General features: G+C 48.8%; 9 non-coding genes and 3 pseudogenes across 9 annotated transcripts; all 12 read left to right on the forward strand.

Moving 5' to 3' along the window:
• Positions 1–285: 285 nt before the first annotated feature.
• LOC141194072 (U2 spliceosomal RNA) lies at positions 286–476 on the forward strand. Its single transcript, XR_012266868.1, has one exon. It is a non-coding gene; the product is annotated as a U2 spliceosomal RNA (small nuclear RNA).
• A 1,115-nt stretch (positions 477–1,591) lies between these two features.
• On the forward strand, positions 1,592–1,782 carry LOC141194084 (U2 spliceosomal RNA). The gene has a single exon (XR_012266879.1). It is a non-coding gene; the product is annotated as a U2 spliceosomal RNA (small nuclear RNA).
• Positions 1,783–2,897: 1,115 nt separating this feature from the next.
• Positions 2,898–3,088, forward strand: LOC141194095 (U2 spliceosomal RNA). Its single transcript, XR_012266890.1, has one exon. It is a non-coding gene; the product is annotated as a U2 spliceosomal RNA (small nuclear RNA).
• Positions 3,089–4,203: 1,115 nt separating this feature from the next.
• LOC141194106 (U2 spliceosomal RNA) lies at positions 4,204–4,394 on the forward strand. The gene has a single exon (XR_012266901.1). It is a non-coding gene; the product is annotated as a U2 spliceosomal RNA (small nuclear RNA).
• Positions 4,395–5,506: 1,112 nt separating this feature from the next.
• Positions 5,507–5,697, forward strand: LOC141194291 (U2 spliceosomal RNA). The gene has a single exon (XR_012267077.1). It is a non-coding gene; the product is annotated as a U2 spliceosomal RNA (small nuclear RNA).
• Positions 5,698–6,812: 1,115 nt separating this feature from the next.
• On the forward strand, positions 6,813–7,003 carry LOC141194118 (U2 spliceosomal RNA). The gene has a single exon (XR_012266912.1). It is a non-coding gene; the product is annotated as a U2 spliceosomal RNA (small nuclear RNA).
• A 1,115-nt stretch (positions 7,004–8,118) lies between these two features.
• On the forward strand, positions 8,119–8,309 carry LOC141194130 (U2 spliceosomal RNA). The gene has a single exon (XR_012266924.1). It is a non-coding gene; the product is annotated as a U2 spliceosomal RNA (small nuclear RNA).
• Positions 8,310–9,424: 1,115 nt separating this feature from the next.
• Positions 9,425–9,540, forward strand: LOC141193750 (U2 spliceosomal RNA; annotated as a pseudogene).
• A 6,157-nt stretch (positions 9,541–15,697) lies between these two features.
• On the forward strand, positions 15,698–15,890 carry LOC141193618 (U2 spliceosomal RNA). The gene has a single exon (XR_012266522.1). It is a non-coding gene; the product is annotated as a U2 spliceosomal RNA (small nuclear RNA).
• Positions 15,891–17,005: 1,115 nt separating this feature from the next.
• Positions 17,006–17,097, forward strand: LOC141193792 (U2 spliceosomal RNA; annotated as a pseudogene).
• A 789-nt stretch (positions 17,098–17,886) lies between these two features.
• LOC141193654 (U2 spliceosomal RNA) lies at positions 17,887–18,066 on the forward strand (annotated as a pseudogene).
• A 1,115-nt stretch (positions 18,067–19,181) lies between these two features.
• LOC141194144 (U2 spliceosomal RNA) lies at positions 19,182–19,372 on the forward strand. Its single transcript, XR_012266935.1, has one exon. It is a non-coding gene; the product is annotated as a U2 spliceosomal RNA (small nuclear RNA).
• The last annotated feature ends 996 nt before the right edge of the window (positions 19,373–20,368 follow it).

The following is a 20,368-nucleotide window of genomic DNA, read 5'->3' on the forward strand; positions in this document are numbered from 1 at the left end:
CAGCTGCTCGTTCCACCCCACCCCCCGCCTTAATTGGTTCTCCTCCCTTCCAACGGTGTTGAGGCAGGTGGGAACAGCAGGGGGTGAAGGTGCTGTGTTTAAAGAGGTGGAGTTATGCAGATCTAAAACGCGTGGATTGCAGCAGCAGCAAGCCGAAAAGTGCAGGCATGTAAGGGATCTAGAGGTTGACAACATGTCTTCTTAACGGGAGTCCAGGAGCTCATCTCCACAAATGGACTTTTCAGGATCCTTGGGTGGCTCCGTAGTTTGAAACCAATTCTGGTTATCGCTTCTCGGCCTTTTGGCTAAGATCAAGTGTAGTATCTGTTCTTATCAGTTTAATATCTGATACGTCCCCTATCTGGGGACCATATATTAAATGGATTTTTAGAACAGGGAGATGGAAAAAGAGCTTGCTCTGTCCACTCCACGCATTGACCTGGTATTGCAGTATCTCCAGGACCGGTGCACCCCTTCTTTAATGCAGTTTCTAAAATCAGAAAGAATTGAATTCAATGTTTTTTGTTCATTTTGCTTGTTTGTCGGATTTTGGGATGGACTCTTTGGCTTTGCTTTTCTTCTCCTCATTGGATTTTTCATGTTCAAAGTTGCAGAAGCCAGATTACAAGCTCATTTTGGTTCAACTTCAGCAACTGTGCATTGCATTGCCATGTAATGTGATGCAATGCTATCTTTCTAGCTCTCCCTTTTTACTTCCTTTTGGATAAACAGACATATTAGGCAAGCATTTTGGAGCTTTCACCTAAATAACTACAGGTGGTGAGATAAGCTGCACAATATAATTGACCTTTCAGTATATTGTTGCACACACACCATCTATTTAGCAAATGCCCTTGTTATCAACAGCAGCCTTTTAAACTCACCTGAGCTAACAGGTATGTGCGCTGGTTACTCTGCTGCGCTTAAAATTTCTTTTTTGGTTTGCTACAATGCCTTTTCTGAAACGTTGTCTCCTTCTGCTGGAACACTGACTTCTTTCATTTAATGCCTGCAGACTATAAAAGAGAACCCAACCCAAAAAGTTTGGTTGATTAGTCTGTGGCATTCTGTTAAACTGTTGCTTATGGCGGTCTCTGTGAGCTTCTCAGCGACATTCAGCCAGCCAGGTATCCTGCCTGCAGTAGATGGAATGTGGCAATGGAACGCTGGCTGCGCGTGTCATAATAGGCTCTGAGCCTTTATATACCTGTGCACAGCAGCAGCCACCTTCAGTCTGCTGCTGGACAGCCAGCAGCAGCAGCAGCAGGAGAGGTATGTAATCAGGAGCCCTCCTGCTAAGGGTAGACAGCTGCTCGTTCCACCCCACCCCCCGCCTTAATTGGTTCTCCTCCCTTCCAACGGTGTTGAGGCAGGTGGGAACAGCAGGGGGTGAAGGTGCTGTGTTTAAAGAGGTGGAGTTATGCAGATCTAAAACGCGTGGATTGCAGCAGCAGCAAGCCGAAAAGTGCAGGCATGTAAGGGATCTAGAGGTTGACAACATGTCTTCTTAACGGGAGTCCAGGAGCTCATCTCCACAAATGGACTTTTCAGGATCCTTGGGTGGCTCCGTAGTTTGAAACCAATTCTGGTTATCGCTTCTCGGCCTTTTGGCTAAGATCAAGTGTAGTATCTGTTCTTATCAGTTTAATATCTGATACGTCCCCTATCTGGGGACCATATATTAAATGGATTTTTAGAACAGGGAGATGGAAAAAGAGCTTGCTCTGTCCACTCCACGCATTGACCTGGTATTGCAGTATCTCCAGGACCGGTGCACCCCTTCTTTAATGCAGTTTCTAAAATCAGAAAGAATTGAATTCAATGTTTTTTGTTCATTTTGCTTGTTTGTCGGATTTTGGGATGGACTCTTTGGCTTTGCTTTTCTTCTCCTCATTGGATTTTTCATGTTCAAAGTTGCAGAAGCCAGATTACAAGCTCATTTTGGTTCAACTTCAGCAACTGTGCATTGCATTGCCATGTAATGTGATGCAATGCTATCTTTCTAGCTCTCCCTTTTTACTTCCTTTTGGATAAACAGACATATTAGGCAAGCATTTTGGAGCTTTCACCTAAATAACTACAGGTGGTGAGATAAGCTGCACAATATAATTGACCTTTCAGTATATTGTTGCACACACACCATCTATTTAGCAAATGCCCTTGTTATCAACAGCAGCCTTTTAAACTCACCTGAGCTAACAGGTATGTGCGCTGGTTACTCTGCTGCGCTTAAAATTTCTTTTTTGGTTTGCTACAATGCCTTTTCTGAAACGTTGTCTCCTTCTGCTGGAACACTGACTTCTTTCATTTAATGCCTGCAGACTATAAAAGAGAACCCAACCCAAAAAGTTTGGTTGATTAGTCTGTGGCATTCTGTTAAACTGTTGCTTATGGCGGTCTCTGTGAGCTTCTCAGCGACATTCAGCCAGCCAGGTATCCTGCCTGCAGTAGATGGAATGTGGCAATGGAACGCTGGCTGCGCGTGTCATAATAGGCTCTGAGCCTTTATATACCTGTGCACAGCAGCAGCCACCTTCAGTCTGCTGCTGGACAGCCAGCAGCAGCAGCAGCAGGAGAGGTATGTAATCAGGAGCCCTCCTGCTAAGGGTAGACAGCTGCTCGTTCCACCCCACCCCCCGCCTTAATTGGTTCTCCTCCCTTCCAACGGTGTTGAGGCGGGTGGGAACAGCAGGGGGTGAAGGTGCTGTGTTTAAAGAGGTGGAGTTATGCAGATCTAAAACGCGTGGATTGCAGCAGCAGCAAGCCGAAAAGTGCAGGCATGTAAGGGATCTAGAGGTTGACAACATGTCTTCTTAACGGGAGTCCAGGAGCTCATCTCCACAAATGGACTTTTCAGGATCCTTGGGTGGCTCCGTAGTTTGAAACCAATTCTGGTTATCGCTTCTCGGCCTTTTGGCTAAGATCAAGTGTAGTATCTGTTCTTATCAGTTTAATATCTGATACGTCCCCTATCTGGGGACCATATATTAAATGGATTTTTAGAACAGGGAGATGGAAAAAGAGCTTGCTCTGTCCACTCCACGCATTGACCTGGTATTGCAGTATCTCCAGGACCGGTGCACCCCTTCTTTAATGCAGTTTCTAAAATCAGAAAGAATTGAATTCAATGTTTTTTGTTCATTTTGCTTGTTTGTCGGATTTTGGGATGGACTCTTTGGCTTTGCTTTTCTTCTCCTCATTGGATTTTTCATGTTCAAAGTTGCAGAAGCCAGATTACAAGCTCATTTTGGTTCAACTTCAGCAACTGTGCATTGCATTGCCATGTAATGTGATGCAATGCTATCTTTCTAGCTCTCCCTTTTTACTTCCTTTTGGATAAACAGACATATTAGGCAAGCATTTTGGAGCTTTCACCTAAATAACTACAGGTGGTGAGATAAGCTGCACAATATAATTGACCTTTCAGTATATTGTTGCACACACACCATCTATTTAGCAAATGCCCTTGTTATCAACAGCAGCCTTTTAAACTCACCTGAGCTAACAGGTATGTGCGCTGGTTACTCTGCTGCGCTTAAAATTTCTTTTTTGGTTTGCTACAATGCCTTTTCTGAAACGTTGTCTCCTTCTGCTGGAACACTGACTTCTTTCATTTAATGCCTGCAGACTATAAAAGAGAACCCAACCCAAAAAGTTTGGTTGATTAGTCTGTGGCATTCTGTTAAACTGTTGCTTATGGCGGTCTCTGTGAGCTTCTCAGCGACATTCAGCCAGCCAGGTATCCTGCCTGCAGTAGATGGAATGTGGCAATGGAACGCTGGCTGCGCGTGTCATAATAGGCTCTGAGCCTTTATATACCTGTGCACAGCAGCAGCCACCTTCAGTCTGCTGCTGGACAGCCAGCAGCAGCAGCAGCAGGAGAGGTATGTAATCAGGAGCCCTCCTGCTAAGGGTAGACAGCTGCTCGTTCCACCCCACCCCCCGCCTTAATTGGTTCTCCTCCCTTCCAACGGTGTTGAGGCAGGTGGGAACAGCAGGGGGTGAAGGTGCTGTGTTTAAAGAGGTGGAGTTATGCAGATCTAAAACGCGTGGATTGCAGCAGCAGCAAGCCGAAAAGTGCAGGCATGTAAGGGATCTAGAGGTTGACAACATGTCTTCTTAACGGGAGTCCAGGAGCTCATCTCCACAAATGGACTTTTCAGGATCCTTGGGTGGCTCCGTAGTTTGAAACCAATTCTGGTTATCGCTTCTCGGCCTTTTGGCTAAGATCAAGTGTAGTATCTGTTCTTATCAGTTTAATATCTGATACGTCCCCTATCTGGGGACCATATATTAAATGGATTTTTAGAACAGGGAGATGGAAAAAGAGCTTGCTCTGTCCACTCCACGCATTGACCTGGTATTGCAGTATCTCCAGGACCGGTGCACCCCTTCTTTAATGCAGTTTCTAAAATCAGAAAGAATTGAATTCAATGTTTTTTGTTCATTTTGCTTGTTTGTCGGATTTTGGGATGGACTCTTTGGCTTTGCTTTTCTTCTCCTCATTGGATTTTTCATGTTCAAAGTTGCAGAAGCCAGATTACAAGCTCATTTTGGTTCAACTTCAGCAACTGTGCATTGCATTGCCATGTAATGTGATGCAATGCTATCTTTCTAGCTCTCCCTTTTTACTTCCTTTTGGATAAACAGACATATTAGGCAAGCATTTTGGAGCTTTCACCTAAATAACTACAGGTGGTGAGATAAGCTGCACAATATAATTGACCTTTCAGTATATTGTTGCACACACACCATCTATTTAGCAAATGCCCTTGTTATCAACAGCAGCCTTTTAAACTCACCTGAGCTAACAGGTATGTGCGCTGGTTACTCTGCTGCGCTTAAAATTTCTTTTTTGGTTTGCTACAATGCCTTTTCTGAAACGTTGTCTCCTTCTGCTGGAACACTGACTTCTTTCATTTAATGCCTGCAGACTATAAAAGAGAACCCAACCCAAAAAGTTTGGTTGATTAGTCTGTGGCATTCTGTTAAACTGTTGCTTATGGCGGTCTCTGTGAGCTTCTCAGCGACATTCAGCCAGCCAGGTATCCTGCCTGCAGTAGATGGAATGTGGCAATGGAACGCTGGCTGCGCGTGTCATAATAGGCTCTGAGCCTTTATATACCTGTGCACAGCAGCAGCCACCTTCAGTCTGCTGCTGGACAGCCAGCAGCAGCAGCAGGAGAGGTATGTAATCAGGAGCCCTCCTGCTAAGGGTAGACAGCTGCTCGTTCCACCCCACCCCCCGCCTTAATTGGTTCTCCTCCCTTCCAACGATGTTGAGGCGGGTGGGAACAGCAGGGGGTGAAGGTGCTGTGTTTAAAGAGGTGGAGTTATGCAGATCTAAAACGCGTGGATTGCAGCAGCAGCAAGCCGAAAAGTGCAGGCATGTAAGGGATCTAGAGGTTGACAACATGTCTTCTTAACGGGAGTCCAGGAGCTCATCTCCACAAATGGACTTTTCAGGATCCTTGGGTGGCTCCGTAGTTTGAAACCAATTCTGGTTATCGCTTCTCGGCCTTTTGGCTAAGATCAAGAGTAGTATCTGTTCTTATCAGTTTAATATCTGATACGTCCCCTATCTGGGGACCATATATTAAATGGATTTTTAGAACAGGGAGATGGAAAAAGAGCTTGCTCTGTCCACTCCACGCATTGACCTGGTATTGCAGTATCTCCAGGACCGGTGCACCCCTTCTTTAATGCAGTTTCTAAAATCAGAAAGAATTGAATTCAATGTTTTTTGTTCATTTTGCTTGTTTGTCGGATTTTGGGATGGACTCTTTGGCTTTGCTTTTCTTCTCCTCATTGGATTTTTCATGTTCAAAGTTGCAGAAGCCAGATTACAAGCTCATTTTGGTTCAACTTCAGCAACTGTGCATTGCATTGCCATGTAATGTGATGCAATGCTATCTTTCTAGCTCTCCCTTTTTACTTCCTTTTGGATAAACAGACATATTAGGCAAGCATTTTGGAGCTTTCACCTAAATAACTACAGGTGGTGAGATAAGCTGCACAATATAATTGACCTTTCAGTATATTGTTGCACACACACCATCTATTTAGCAAATGCCCTTGTTATCAACAGCAGCCTTTTAAACTCACCTGAGCTAACAGGTATGTGCGCTGGTTACTCTGCTGCGCTTAAAATTTCTTTTTTGGTTTGCTACAATGCCTTTTCTGAAACGTTGTCTCCTTCTGCTGGAACACTGACTTCTTTCATTTAATGCCTGCAGACTATAAAAGAGAACCCAACCCAAAAAGTTTGGTTGATTAGTCTGTGGCATTCTGTTAAACTGTTGCTTATGGCGGTCTCTGTGAGCTTCTCAGCGACATTCAGCCAGCCAGGTATCCTGCCTGCAGTAGATGGAATGTGGCAATGGAACGCTGGCTGCGCGTGTCATAATAGGCTCTGAGCCTTTATATACCTGTGCACAGCAGCAGCCACCTTCAGTCTGCTGCTGGACAGCCAGCAGCAGCAGCAGCAGGAGAGGTATGTAATCAGGAGCCCTCCTGCTAAGGGTAGACAGCTGCTCGTTCCACCCCACCCCCCGCCTTAATTGGTTCTCCTCCCTTCCAACGGTGTTGAGGCGGGTGGGAACAGCAGGGGGTGAAGGTGCTGTGTTTAAAGAGGTGGAGTTATGCAGATCTAAAACGCGTGGATTGCAGCAGCAGCAAGCCGAAAAGTGCAGGCATGTAAGGGATCTAGAGGTTGACAACATGTCTTCTTAACGGGAGTCCAGGAGCTCATCTCCACAAATGGACTTTTCAGGATCCTTGGGTGGCTCCGTAGTTTGAAACCAATTCTGGTTATCGCTTCTCGGCCTTTTGGCTAAGATCAAGTGTAGTATCTGTTCTTATCAGTTTAATATCTGATACGTCCCCTATCTGGGGACCATATATTAAATGGATTTTTAGAACAGGGAGATGGAAAAAGAGCTTGCTCTGTCCACTCCACGCATTGACCTGGTATTGCAGTATCTCCAGGACCGGTGCACCCCTTCTTTAATGCAGTTTCTAAAATCAGAAAGAATTGAATTCAATGTTTTTTGTTCATTTTGCTTGTTTGTCGGATTTTGGGATGGACTCTTTGGCTTTGCTTTTCTTCTCCTCATTGGATTTTTCATGTTCAAAGTTGCAGAAGCCAGATTACAAGCTCATTTTGGTTCAACTTCAGCAACTGTGCATTGCATTGCCATGTAATGTGATGCAATGCTATCTTTCTAGCTCTCCCTTTTTACTTCCTTTTGGATAAACAGACATATTAGGCAAGCATTTTGGAGCTTTCACCTAAATAACTACAGGTGGTGAGATAAGCTGCACAATATAATTGACCTTTCAGTATATTGTTGCACACACACCATCTATTTAGCAAATGCCCTTGTTATCAACAGCAGCCTTTTAAACTCACCTGAGCTAACAGGTATGTGCGCTGGTTACTCTGCTGCGCTTAAAATTTCTTTTTTGGTTTGCTACAACGCCTTTTCTGAAACGTTGTCTCCTTCTGCTGGAACACTGACTTCTTTCATTTAATGCCTGCAGACTATAAAAGAGAACCCAACCCAAAAAGTTTGGTTGATTAGTCTGTGGCATTCTGTTAAACTGTTGCTTATGGCGGTCTCTATGAGCTTCTCAGCGACATTCAGCCAGCCAGGTATCCTGCCTGCAGTAGATGGAATGTGGCAATGGAACGCTGGCTGCGCGTGTCATAATAGGCTCTGAGCCTTTATATACCTGTGCACAGCAGCAGCCACCTTCAGTCTGCTGCTGGACAGCCAGCAGCAGCAGCAGCAGGAGAGGTATGTAATCAGGAGCCCTCCTGCTAAGGGTAGACAGCTGCTCGTTCCACCCCACCCCCCGCCTTAATTGGTTCTCCTCCCTTCCAACGGTGTTGAGGCGGGTGGGAACAGCAGGGGGTGAAGGTGCTGTGTTTAAAGAGGTGGAGTTATGCAGATCTAAAACGCGTGGATTGCAGCAGCAGCAAGCCGAAAAGTGCAGGCATGTAAGGGATCTAGAGGTTGACAACATGTCTTCTTAACGGGAGTCCAGGAGCTCATCTCCACAAATGGACTTTTCAGGATCCTTGGGTGGCTCCGTAGTTTGAAACCAATTCTGGTTATCGCTTCTCGGCCTTTTGGCTAAGATCAAGTGTAGTATCTGTTCTTATCAGTTTAATATCTGATACGTCCCCTATCTGGGGACCATATATTAAATGGATTTTTAGAACAGGGAGATGGAAAAAGAGCTTGCTCTGTCCACTCCACGCATTGACCTGGTATTGCAGTATCTCCAGGACCGGTGCACCCCTTCTTTAATGCAGTTTCTAAAATCAGAAAGAATTGAATTCAATGTTTTTTGTTCATTTTGCTTGTTTGTCGGATTTTGGGATGGACTCTTTGGCTTTGCTTTTCTTCTCCTCATTGGATTTTTCATGTTCAAAGTTGCAGAAGCCAGATTACAAGCTCATTTTGGTTCAACTTCAGCAACTGTGCATTGCATTGCCATGTAATGTGATGCAATGCTATCTTTCTAGCTCTCCCTTTTTACTTCCTTTTGGATAAACAGACATATTAGGCAAGCATTTTGGAGCTTTCACCTAAATAACTACAGGTGGTGAGATAAGCTGCACAATATAATTGACCTTTCAGTATATTGTTGCACACACACCATCTATTTAGCAAATGCCCTTGTTATCAACAGCAGCCTTTTAAACTCACCTGAGCTAACAGGTATGTGCGCTGGTTACTCTGCTGCGCTTAAAATTTCTTTTTTGGTTTGCTACAATGCCTTTTCTAAAACGTTGTCTCCTTCTGCTGGAACACTGACTTCTTTCATTTAATGCCTGCAGACTATAAAAGAGAACCCAACCCAAAAAGTTTGGTTGATTAGTCTGTGGCATTCTGTTAAACTGTTGCTTATGGCGGTCTCTGTGAGCTTCTCAGCGACATTCAGCCAGCCAGGTATCCTGCCTGCAGTAGATGGAATGTGGCAATGGAACGCTGGCTGCGCGTGTCATAATAGGCTCTGAGCCTTTATATACCTGTGCACAGCAGCAGCCACCTTCAGTCTGCTGCTGGACAGCCAGCAGCAGCAGCAGCAGGAGAGGTATGTAATCAGGAGCCCTCCTGCTAAGGGTAGACAGCTGCTCGTTCCACCCCACCCCCCGCCTTAATTGGTTCTCCTCCCTTCCAACGGTGTTGAGGCGGGTGGGAACAGCAGGGGGTGAAGGTGCTGTGTTTAAAGAGGTGGAGTTATGCAGATCTAAAACGCGTGGATTGCAGCAGCAGCAAGCCGAAAAGTGCAGGCATGTAAGGGATCTAGAGGTTGACAACATGTCTTCTTAACGGGAGTCCAGGAGCTCATCTCCACAAATGGACTTTTCAGGATCCTTGCGTGGCTCCGTAGTTTGAAACCAATTCTGGTTATCGCTTCTCGGCCTTTTGGCTAAGATCAAGTGTAGTATCTTTTGAAAAGGCAGTTTTGTCCTTGGGCTGCCCTAGTAAATTGATGCATATTACACACTGGTTTGGTGCACTTGTTAGTACGCCAGGTGGCTCATAGAGTTATCTGATGGAAAACATGGCCATCCAGGATCGAAGTCACTAGGCTGGGTAAGTGTGAGGGCTTTGGAGCAATGTGCCCCAGGAGTAGGCGCCCTGGTGGGAGTCCAAGCTTACTGGGACTGGGAACCCCAGAAAGACTTGGCTTCGTAGCACGCCGCACCTTTGCCAATCATACTTTCTGAGCAACCCCCCCTATTCCTGGCCTCCGGGCTAGGAAGGGGAATTTTTATAAACCCGGTCGGAGGTCCGGTCAGCTTTGGGCTGAGAAACCAACACAGGCTCCAGCTCCACTAGGGTGGCAGCCTAGATGGAAGCTGGGAGCACGAAAACGGCTCTTCTCCGGCTTCGGCTAGGGAGAGCATCGGAGATCCCTGACCCTCGCTGTGGCCTTCTGGCTCGGAGGGATGGGGATGGTTTATTGGGGACCCTCTCCTCCGGGAAGGGTCCACATGAATCCTCGCCTCGTGCGCTGTTTTGGTGTGACTTCGGTCACATTTTTCAGTGCCTTGGATGCAGCTTCAATCAAAAAATCTGTTCTTTTAAGAACACAAGAGCTACGATCTACACTTGATGAGAGCGATCGAACTCGGAAGGAGAAGAGCTTCGGAGCCCAGCTGACATCAGAGAACGAAGGCGGATATCGGTGGGAGGAAGAAGCTCTAAAGAATCCAGAAGAAGACGAAGACTCGGAGAAGAATCGGGCTGTCCTGTGGAATCTTCGAGGAAGAAAATCATCGAGACAAAGACCTTTCGGGGAATTTGTCCAGAACACGACGGGAGAAGAATCTGCATAGCTCCACCCATTCCGGGAAGAGTTCCAGATCCAGCTCCAAGAAGTAACTGCAGGAGGAAAGCCATGGCAAGCGCTGCGAGGAAGGCCGAAAAGAAGAGCCTGGAGCTGGGGACAGCCAGGAGGGCCCAGCCAGGAGCCGCTTCTGACCCCAAGGACTCTGCCTCCACGACTGGCCAGCAGAAGGGACCCCAGAAGCCCCGCCACGAAGCTCCAGCCCTGGAGCCATGGATGCGGCAGACGGTGGCCCTGAAGCTGAAGGAAGTGGATGGGAGGGTGCCGGACATGTCCTCGGACGTGTTCTGCCAGAAGATGCTGCTGGATCGAGGCTTCTCCAGGTCGGACACCCTCAGCATCCAGACCTTCTTGACGGGGATCTTCTTCGTCACCTTCGCCACTGTGAACACCTGCAGGAGGTTCTGGGAAATGGTAAGCGCAAAAGGACCGGATAATTCTTTCTCTGCCTTTACAGGTAGCTGCCCTATCCAGAGGGATGAAAGGAGGATCACGGTCTCCATGCGCAACCCGCACACCCCAGGCCAAGACATCTGTACCTTCCTGAGACGCTTCTGTTTGGTTGTGAAGGAACCCTCTCACATCCTGAATGGACTCGGCTTCTGGACAGGTAAGTGGTCGGTGACCGTTAGACTTCACAGGGACCTGGCGTACTCAGACGGACTTCGGCACCTGCCCCCGACATTCTCCCTGGGCAACTCCTACGGCCTCATCTATTACCCGGACATGCCGCGGAACTGCAGGAGATGCGGCAAGAACGGCCACGAGATGAAGGACTGCAAGGAGGATGCCTGCAGGATTTGTCGAGTGACGGGACACAGCTCGAAGGACTGCCCGAAGAAGACGTCCTGCAACCTGTGTGGGCTGGCGGCTCATCTGTACAAGGATTGCCCCAGGCGTGAGAGATCCTGGGCATCGGTGGTTGCGACGACCCCAGCTACGGAGGACAAGGCCCCGACGACCAGGCCTGTGAAGGTCAAGGACGCGACGACCAAGGCCCCAGCGGCCAAGGCCGAGACGACCAAGGCCAAAGCGGTCAAGGAGTCGGTGGCCAAAGCCCAAGCGACGGTCCCAGCAGCTCCGAAGCAGAAGAAAAAGTCAAAGGAGGGTAAGAGTTCTGTCACCCCTCTCTCGATCCCTCCCCCTGCCACCCCCGTCCAATCCCCCCCCACCCCGGCCACCCCTGCTGAGGATTCCACTTCCTCTTCCTCCTTCCCCTACTCCTCAGCAGGTGTCCTTTCCCCTGCCCCGGCAGCCACTCTCCCTCCCCAGACCATGGTAGCGGTGGAATTAACCTTTCCTCCACCCGCCGCTATCTATTCCGAGGAGGATTTTCCCCTTCTTGTCTCCCCAGTTCCAACCCGGGGAAAGAGGAAGGTGGAGGACAGCCCTGCTACTGAATCCTCCAAAAAGAAGATTCTGGATTTCGTAGGCGAAAAGGAGGATACCCTCCCTGAGCCAGAAGAGATGGAGCACATGGTTGAGACCCTGGTGGCCGAGCCAGAAGAGGAAGAACTGGTGGTCGCCGAGATTGAGGCCGCGCTGCTTGACCAGATGGAGGAAGAGGGCCTGCTGGTGATCCCGTCACCAGCAGTCAACACCGACGAGGGACCACCCGACCGGAGTGGTAACTAAGGTGTATTGCCTGCGCTAACTTTTTCTTTTTTCCCTACATGATGGCTAATATTAACTTATTTTCCATTAATGTCAGGAGCATCAAGGACAAGTTCAGACGTCAGACTATTTATGCCTTCCTTACTTCCCAGTTGTGTGATGTTTATATGTTGCAGGAATGTTCCCTTCCCTCCTCTAGGTCCTTCAAACATCTGGCCAGGGAGTGGTCCCACGGTCCATCCTACTGGTCCGGTGGGGGTGACTGCAAGTCTGCGGGGGTCGCAATTCTGATCAGGGGGGGCGCATTCACGCTTGAGTCCGTCCAGGAGCTCATCTGCGGCAGGGCTCTTGTTGTAGATGGCAACTGGGCGGGGGAACCTGTCAGGTTCATCAACGTGTATGCGTCCCCACTGAAGAATGAGCGTTTGGAGCTTTTCCAGACCCTGCGGCTTCAGCTTGCCACCACCAGGACCTTAGTGATGGCCGGGGATTTCAACTGCCCCATCGAGGAGGACGGTCGTAGTTCTGGCACATCTGCCAAGTTGGACATCACGTCCAAGCTGCTCATCGAGATGGTAACCGAGGCCTCTCTTCAGGACGTGGTGGGCTCCATGGGGAGAGGCTCCACGAACTATTCGTGGAGCCGACCCGATGGCTCACTCCGCTCCAGGATTGACTTTGTGTTCACCTCTCGGGCAGTCAGGCAGAGTAGGCACTCGATGGTCTCCTGCTTCTTCTCCGACCACAGAGCCATTCACTTACAAGGTGTCCTCGGCGACGGTTTTCCGTCCGGCCCCGGCTCCTGGAAGCTGAATTGTGCTCTGCTGGCTCAGGATGAAGTCGTGGAGGAGCTGAGAGCAGCCTACGCAATGTGGCAGTCCTACAAGGGTAGCTTCCAAACAGTCTCTGATTGGTGGGAATATGTTAAACTTGAGTTTCGCTGTTTCTTTCAGGCCAAGGGTCGACAACAGGAGTGTGAGAAGAGGAGGGACTTCAGAGGGCTGCAGCGCGAGCTGCGGTCGCTGCAGGACCTTCTTCACTGCGGCTGGGACGTGAGGGAGGAGCTGGAGGAGACCAAGAAGAGCCTGAAAAGGCACTTTGAGGAGGAGTCCAAGCGAATCATCTTCCGTTCCAAAGTGGAGAATCTGGAGAAGGGTGAGAAATGTAACTCATTCTTTTTCAGGAAACTTCATGCCGGTCACACGCCCCTGAACGAGCTGCGAGACGAGAGCGGAAACATGCGACGTGGGAAGGAGGACGTGATGAGGGTCGTCAGCGACTTCTACAGCGAACTCTACTCCCACAAGACTACCGACCCCGACGCTGCTGATAAGTTCCTGTCAGGTATCACTAACCATCTTGATCCTGCAGGCACGGCAGCCTTGGACAAACCTCTGATGGTGGGCGAATTGCTCTCTGCCGCTAAATCCTTTAGGACCGGCAGGACCCCGGGCAGTGATGGTCTTCCAGCGGAGCTCTATGTAGCGCTGGGAGACCTCATCTGTCCGGACCTGTTGGACCTGTACGAGGAGATGGTGGTGGAGGGTAGAATGCCTCCATCTTTGAGGGAAGGAATGGTCACGATCCTGTACAAGCGGAATGGAGAGAGGTGCGACCTGAGGAATTGGCGTCCCATCACTCTGCTCAACGTGGACTACAAGATCCTGGCCAAGACGATGGCGACACGACTTAAGACGGTCATCGGACGGATCATCCACCCGGACCAGACCTGCGGCATCCCTGGACGTCGCATCGCAGACAGCCTCGCTCTCGTGCGGGACACGGTCGAGTACATCAAGGTCCGCCGCGCACACGCGGCCCTGGTCTCCTTGGATCAGGAGAAGGCCTTCGACCGGGTTTCCCACGAGTTCATGGGCCGAGCTCTGCACCGGTTAGGTTTGGGTAACATGTTTTGTTCGTATGTCCGTCTGATGTATTTTGATATCCACAGCTCGGTGTTGGTGAACGGCTGGAAGACTGACCCCTTCCCTGTCCTCTCTGGGGTCAGACAAGGCTGCCCTCTATCACCTCTTCTTTTTGTTTGTGTTATAGAACTCTTCGCAGAGGCTATCCGGCAGAATGGAGAGATCAGAGGGATCACCGCACCGGGTCCGGGACGACACGAGGTCAAGTGCTCGCTCTACATGGACGACGTCACCGTCTTCTGCGCTGATCGTGGTTCAGTCGACGCCCTCGTCCAGACGTGTGAGAGGTTCGGCCGGGCTTCAGGGGCCAAAGTCAACTGCAGGAAGTCGGAAGCCATGCTCTTCGGGGATTGGCAGCCGGCCTCCTCCGCCCCCTTCCCCTTCAACATTCAACCGGATTTCCTCAAGGTGCTGGGAGTCTGGTTCGGGAAGGAAGGAGCGGCCCTCAAGTCCTGGCAAGAACGCTTGGCCAAGGTGAAGCAACGGATCGGACTCTGGAGCCTCAGACACCTCACTTGTGAGGGTAAGGCACTCGTCCTGCGTAATGAGGTCCTGCCCGTCTTGCAGTACACGGCGCAGGCCTGGCCCCCACACGTCACTGTGTGCAGGGCCATTACCAGGACAGTGTTTCACTTTGTCTGGGGATCCAAGATGGACAGAGTCAGGCGGGCCGTCATGTACAAGGAGCCTCGCAAGGGTGGGAAGGGCGTTCCAGATATCCCCACCCTCCTGCGATCCTCTTTTGTGTGTGATTGTGTCCGCCGGACTTTGCAAGTCAAGAATGGCTCCGCGGGCAGGTCCATGTCTCGCTTCTTCCTGCTTCCTCTTTGGAGGCGACTCGGCTGGGACAAGTGGGACAGCTCCTTCCCCTACAACTGGACGACGCCATGGTTCTACGGAGACGTCGTTCGATTTGTGGGGGAGCATCAACTGGAGGGACTCAAGCCCGACTTGTGGAAGCCCAAAACTATCCACAAGCTAATCAGAGCCAAGGATGACGTGGAGAACATCACAGGACTTCACCAGGACACGCTGGAGACTGTGTGGACAAATGTGTCGTCTGACAGGCTGACCAACGGGCACAAGGACTTGTCGTGGATGGCGATTCAGGGCGGACTGCCCGTCCGGTCATTCATGCATGCCCGGAACCTGTGCAAGACCCGGTACTGCCCAAGGTGCCCCTTCGTGGAGGAAACATCTTTGCACACTTTTTGGGACTGCGGATTTGCACAGCGCCTATTGACTGCACTTGAGGACGACCTGAGGAACTCTGTCCCCAGGGCGAGCCTATCGCACCATTCTGTGCTTTACGGACTCTTCCCTGGGGTTCATACCATCGGAGCCATCCAGGAGGCTTGGCGCCTTATGAACTGCTTCAAGGATGCCGTTTGGGTCGCCAGGAACCGGCTCATCTTGAGGAGGGAGAGGATGTCCATCCAGGACTGCCGCAGGCTGATCCACAGCCTGCTCAGAGACTATTCCATCATGGACGGTCCGGAGGACGAGGACGAGGACTAAACCCCTCCTCCCCCTCTCCCCTTATGTGTCTTGTCTTTCAATAAAGCTTCGGGCCTGTGATTTTCCCCTCCCCATCCCCTTTTTCCCAATCCCCATCCCTTATCACGGTTCGTCGTACTGTATTGATTGACATGCTTTTTCTTTCAGATTGAGTGTTTTGTGTAGCATAGGGGTGTGATGTGTCTAGTTAGTGCGTCGTATCCTCATGCTATGTAAATATGATGTAGAATTCTGTGTGTACTGGGCTGCGGCACTGTACACTGTCTGTTAACTTATTTTTTGTGCTAATAAAAGATATATTCAATCAAAAAATCTGTTCTTATCAGTTTAATATCTGATACGTCCCCTATCTGGGGACCATATATTAAATGGATTTTTAGAACAGGGAGATGGAAAAAGAGCTTGCTCTGTCCACTCCACGCATTGACCTGGTATTGCAGTATCTCCAGGACCGGTGCACCCCTTCTTTAATGCAGTTTCTAAAATCAGAAAGAATTGAATTCAATGTTTTTTGTTCATTTTGCTTGTTTGTCGGATTTTGGGATGGACTCTTTGGCTTTGCTTTTCTTCTCCTCATTGGATTTTTCATGTTCAAAGTTGCAGAAGCCAGATTACAAGCTCATTTTGGTTCAACTTCAGCAACTGTGCATTGCATTGCCATGTAATGTGATGCAATGCTATCTTTCTAGCTCTCCCTTTTTACTTCCTTTTGGATAAACAGACATATTAGGCAAGCATTTTGGAGCTTTCACCTAAATAACTACAGGTGGTGAGATAAGCTGCACAATATAATTGACCTTTCAGTATATTGTTGCACACACACCATCTATTTAGCAAATGCCCTTGTTATCAACAGCAGCCTTTTAAACTCACCTGAGCTAACAGGTATGTGCGCTGGTTACTCTGCTGCGCTTAAAATTTCTTTTTTGGTTTGCTACAATGCCTTTTCTGAAACGTTGTCTCCTTCTGCTGGAACACTGACTTCTTTCATTTAATGCCTGCAGACTATAAAAGAGAACCCAACCCAAAAAGTTTGGTTGATTAGTCTGTGGCATTCTGTTAAACTGTTGCTTATGGCGGTCTCTGTGAGCTTCTCAGCGACATTCAGCCAGCCAGGTATCCTGCCTGCAGTAGATGGAATGTGGCAATGGAACGCTGGCTGCGCGTGTCATAATAGGCTCTGAGCCTTTATATACCTGTGCACAGCAGCAGCCACCTTCAGTCTGCTGCTGGACAGCCAGCAGCAGCAGCAGCAGGAGAGGTATGTAATCAGGAGCCCTCCTGCTAAGGGTAGACAGCTGCTCGTTCCACCCCACCCCCCGCCTTAATTGGTTCTCCTCCCTTCCAACGGTGTTGAGGCGGGTGGGAACAGCAGGGGGTGAAGGTGCTGTGTTTAAAGAGGTGGAGTTATGCAGATCTAAAACGCGTGGATTGCAGCAGCAGCAAGCCGAAAAGTGCAGGCATGTAAGGGATCTAGAGGTTGACAACATGTCTTCTTAACGGGAGTCCAGGAGCTCATCTCCACAAATGGACTTTTCAGGATCCTTGGGTGGCTCCGTAGTTTGAAACCAATTCTGGTTATCGCTTCTCGGCCTTTTGGCTAAGATCAAGTGTAGTATCTTTCGAAAAGGCGGTTTTGGATGTTGGCCGCCCTAGTAGATTGATACATTATGCACACTGGGGTTTAGGCGCTTGTTAGTACGCCAGGTGGCTAATATAGTCATCTGGTGGAAAGCATGGCCCCCCAGGATCGACGCCATTGGGCCGGGGAAAATCGAAAGCCCGAAGTGTGAAGTGCCCCAGGAGTGGTGACCCTGGGGTGCCTTAACTCACTGGGATTGGGAACCCCACTTGAGTTTATGGCACATTTGCACAAGCACTTCAAATTTTCTTTCTTCGCACACACCCTTATTCCGGGCCTTCTGGCCTTAGGATGGGGAATTTTTCAATTCCCGGTTGAAGGTCCGGGCAGTATTATACTGTGAAACCTTCACTATTTATTTAATTTCTTTGTCACTGTGTGTCCACTTATTCACGTGTGTCACGTCCTACTAGGATTTTGTCGGGATGCGGTTCCCTTACGGGTTCCTCTCTTGGCAGGTCTAGGGGGGAAGTGTGTGGCCATCAGGTTCCGCTCCCCCCTGAACCCCCCTGGCTCTCCTCTTTCGGGAGGAGAGCGTTGTTGGCTCCCCTCTTCCGGGAGGGGAGCACAGTCTTTGGCTCCCAGTGCCTTGCTCGGGTGAGAACTCGGGCAGGTGCTGGGGGTATGATTGGGTCGCCTCTGGCTTCGGCTGGAGGTGGCTTTTTGTCCCTGTTCCTCGCTGTGGCCTTTTGGCTCGGAGGGACGGGGAATGGTTTGGGGGACCCTTCTCCTTTTGGAGAGGGTTTCAAGAAGACCAGCATCCTAGTGCACTTTTTTTGTGGCACTTGTCACTTTTTTAAGCGCACTCGGGTTTTGTACACGAATTCGGGCTTTCGAAAAAAAAAATCTGTTCTTATCAGTTTAATATCTGATACGTCCCCTATCTGGGGACCATATATTAAATGGATTTTTAGAACAGGGAGATGGAAAAAGAGCTTGCTCTGTCCACTCCACGCATTGACCTGGTATTGCAGTATCTCCAGGACCGGTGCACCCCTTCTTTAATGCAGTTTCTAAAATCAGAAAGAATTGAATTCAATGTTTTTTGTTCATTTTGCTTGTTTGTCGGATTTTGGGATGGACTCTTTGGCTTTGCTTTTCTTCTCCTCATTGGATTTTTCATGTTCAAAGTTGCAGAAGCCAGATTACAAGCTCATTTTGGTTCAACTTCAGCAACTGTGCATTGCATTGCCATGTAATGTGATGCAATGCTATCTTTCTAGCTCTCCCTTTTTACTTCCTTTTGGATAAACAGACATATTAGGCAAGCATTTTGGAGCTTTCACCTAAATAACTACAGGTGGTGAGATAAGCTGCACAATATAATTGACCTTTCAGTATATTGTTGCACACACACCATCTATTTAGCAAATGCCCTTGTTATCAACAGCAGCCTTTTAAACTCACCTGAGCTAACAGGTATGTGCGCTGGTTACTCTGCTGCGCTTAAAATTTCTTTTTTGGTTTGCTACAATGCCTTTTCTGAAACGTTGTCTCCTTCTGCTGGAACACTGACTTCTTTCATTTAATGCCTGCAGACTATAAAAGAGAACCCAACCCAAAAAGTTTGGTTGATTAGTCTGTGGCATTCTGTTAAACTGTTGCTTATGGCGGTCTCTGTGAGCTTCTCAGCGACATTCAGCCAGCCAGGTATCCTGCCTGCAGTAGATGGAATGTGGCAATGGAACGCTGGCTGCGCGTGTCATAATAGGCTCTGAGCCTTTATATACCTGTGCACAGCAGCAGCCACCTTCAGTCTGCTGCTGGACAGCCAGCAGCAGCAGCAGCAGGAGAGGTATGTAATCAGGAGCCCTCCTGCTAAGGGTAGACAGCTGCTCGGTCCACCCCACCCCCCGCCTTAATTGGTTCTCCTCCCTTCCAACGGTGTTGAGGCGGGTGGGAACAGCAGGGGGTGAAGGTGCTGTGTTTAAAGAGGTGGAGTTATGCAGATCTAAAACGCGTGGATTGCAGCAGCAGCAAGCCGAAAAGTGCAGGCATGTAAGGGATCTAGAGGTTGACAACATGTCTTCTTAACGGGAGTCCAGGAGCTCATCTCCACAAATGGACTTTTCAGGATCCTTGGGTGGCTCCGTAGTTTGAAACCAATTCTGGTTATCGCTTCTCGGCCTTTTGGCTAAGATCAAGTGTAGTATCTGTTCTTATCAGTTTAATATCTGATACGTCCCCTATCTGGGGACCATATATTAAATGGATTTTTAGAACAGGGAGATGGAAAAAGAGCTTGCTCTGTCCACTCCACGCATTGACCTGGTATTGCAGTATCTCCAGGACCGGTGCACCCCTTCTTTAATGCAGTTTCTAAAATCAGAAAGAATTGAATTCAATGTTTTTTGTTCATTTTGCTTGTTTGTCGGATTTTGGGATGGACTCTTTGGCTTTGCTTTTCTTCTCCTCATTGGATTTTTCATGTTCAAAGTTGCAGAAGCCAGATTACAAGCTCATTTTGGTTCAACTTCAGCAACTGTGCATTGCATTGCCATGTAATGTGATGCAATGCTATCTTTCTAGCTCTCCCTTTTTACTTCCTTTTGGATAAACAGACATATTAGGCAAGCATTTTGGAGCTTTCACCTAAATAACTACAGGTGGTGAGATAAGCTGCACAATATAATTGACCTTTCAGTATATTGTTGCACACACACCATCTATTTAGCAAATGCCCTTGTTATCAACAGCAGCCTTTTAAACTCACCTGAGCTAACAGGTATGTGCGCTGGTTACTCTGCTGCGCTTAAAATTTCTTTTTTGGTTTGCTACAATGCCTTTTCTGAAACGTTGTCTCCTTCTGCTGGAACACTGACTTCTTTCATTTAATGCCTGCAGACTATAAAAGAGAACCCAACCCAAAAAGTTTGGTTGATTAGTCTGTGGCATTCTGTTAAACTGTTGCTTATGGCGGTCTCTGTGAGCTTCTCAGCGACATTCAGCCAGCCAGGTATCCTGCCTGCAGTAGATGGAATGTGGCAATGGAACGCTGGCTGCGCGTGTCATAATAGGCTCTGAGCCTTTATATACCTGTGCACAGCAGCAGCCACCTTCAGTCTGCTGCTGGACAGCCAGCAGCAGCAGCAGCAGGAGAGGTATGTAATCAGGAGCCCTCCTGCTAAGGGTAGACAGCTGCTCGTTCCACCCCACCCCCCGCCTTAATTGGTTCTCCTCCCTTCCAACGGTGTTGAGGCGGGTGGGAACAGCAGGGGGTGAAGGTGCTGTGTTTAAAGAGGTGGAGTTATGCAGATCTAAAACGCGTGGATTGCAGCAGCAGCAAGCCGAAAAGTGCAGG

The sequence above is a fragment of the Phyllobates terribilis genome, unplaced genomic scaffold, assembly GCF_046119375.1.
Source record: "Phyllobates terribilis strain yellow unplaced genomic scaffold, ASM4611937v1 Scaffold_66__1_contigs__length_7565176, whole genome shotgun sequence".
Lineage (NCBI taxonomy): Eukaryota > Metazoa > Chordata > Amphibia > Anura > Dendrobatidae > Phyllobates > Phyllobates terribilis.